This window comes from Heterodontus francisci, unplaced genomic scaffold, assembly GCF_036365525.1.
Source record: "Heterodontus francisci isolate sHetFra1 unplaced genomic scaffold, sHetFra1.hap1 HAP1_SCAFFOLD_102, whole genome shotgun sequence".
Taxonomy (NCBI): Eukaryota; Metazoa; Chordata; class Chondrichthyes; order Heterodontiformes; family Heterodontidae; genus Heterodontus; species Heterodontus francisci.
This window is the reverse complement of record NW_027140380.1, coordinates 5641274-5643032: the sequence shown is the minus strand read 5'-3', so window position 1 is coordinate 5643032 and position 1759 is coordinate 5641274. Positions and strand designations below refer to the sequence as shown.

Genomic DNA, 1759 nt, shown 5'->3' with positions numbered 1-1759 from the left:
CTGCATCACCCTCTCATTCGAGAAGACAGTAAAGTATTCATGAAGGATATTGGCAACATATCCCACCCCGATACAAAGGTTACATTTTTGATCTTTTCTGTGCCCTGCTGTTTGCTTCGTTGCCTCGAACTCTAATGTTTTCATGCAACATCTTTGGGTCCATTGTTATTTTGTTTTCCCATGTTCTTTCCTGCTTTTTCTTTGCTTTTTACCGCTGCTCCCAAACGCCTCCAGTTCAGTCAAAACACAACTTGTCAGAAGTGGGATTCGAACCCACGCCTCCAATGGAGACTGCGACCTGAACGCAGCGCCTTAGACCGCTCGGCCATCCTGACTGCCGGTGATATGTAATTAATGCTAAGGAAATTATTCATTCTTTGTGAAAGTATTTGTGAGATTGTGGAAATGGCTGGAAGAGGAAAGACCGGCGGGAAAGCTCGGGCCAAGGCCAAGTCTCGCTCCTCCCGGGCTGGACTGCAGTTCCCGGTGGGCAGTGTTCACAGGCTCCTGAGAAAGGGTAACTATGCTGAGCGTGTGGGTGCCGGAGCCCCGGTCGATCTGGCTGCTGTGCTCGAGTATCTGACCGCTGAAATCCTCGAGCTGGCCGGTAACGCGGCCCGGGACAACAAGAAGACCCGCATCATTCCCAGACACCTGCAGCTGGCCGTCCGCAACGACGAGGAGCTCAACAAGCTGCTGGGAGGGGTGACTATCGCTCATGGCGGGGTGCTGCCTAATATGCAGGCCGTGCTGCTGCCCAAGAAAACCAGCACTCAAGAGCTCCCAGAAAAGGTAAAGCTGCCAAAATGTCATCTAATAAACCAAAGGCTCTTTTCAGAGCCACTCACAGTCTCTGTGAAAGGACTGGTTACTGTCAGGAAGGAGTCAGAGATGGAGTTATTGTCACAGTGGATTGACCTGTTTCACATCTGTCCAGGTGTGTTTTCAGTTCCCTCTCTGGATTTTGCTCTGTTTCTCTGCTCACACATCTTCCCCTCTAGTTAAGTGAAGAACTGAACTACAGGGTGTCAGAATCAACAATTTAATCAATCCCGCTGCCTTCGATTTGATAAATCCCGAGATTATCCCGGTACATTAACCGGAACTGGTTCGGAGCTGATGAATTAATTTAATAATGGAAGTGTCCGGGTTAATTCTCTGTTTTTCATTTGGACAGTTTGAATTGTGTCTTTTTTTTCTCTCTGGTGATCTGAGCGACGCTTCTCAATGAGAATCTGCTCCCAGAACAGAGTAAATGCAGGAAGAAAGAGGCCATTCTCGGGCTGTGTGTTTCTCTCCTAACCTGATCTGTTTAGAACGCACTGTTCCCAGAGGACGGAATCAGTGAGAGTTGTTCACACACAGGAGCTGAGTCCATTGCAGCGCTTTAATATGTGCCTTCCCCCCGGCCCTCCCTATTCTCCGGACACAGAGCTGTCTGTTTCATCCGGCAGCGGGATAGAGTCGGGGATTCTCTCCCCGCAGTGTCAGGGCCTGCAACCCCGGGGAACTGGCGGTTTCAGTCAGAGTGACCGAGCTGCCTTACATATCCTGTGTACTAATCTCCAATGGATTCAAATATTAGTGAACTTATTGGGTAATGTTTGTAAATAACCCTCATGTGAACGGACCCGGCTCCATTAATGCCTTCCAAATAAAACTGGGATCCATTTCTTTTCCCCAAATGCCAGCTAACGGATCCCAGGAGCGGGGTTGAGATTGTGCTGAGCAGCAATGAGTCTCCGGTAATGCTGCTTTC

The 1759-nt window shown here is 49.2% G+C and overlaps 1 non-coding gene across 1 annotated transcript; it reads right to left on the bottom strand.

Annotated features, from left to right (window-relative positions):
- Positions 1-252: 252 nt before the first annotated feature.
- Positions 253-335, bottom strand: trnal-cag (transfer RNA leucine (anticodon CAG)). Its single transcript has one exon. It is a non-coding gene; the product is annotated as a tRNA-Leu (tRNA).
- Positions 336-1759: the final 1424 nt, after the last annotated feature.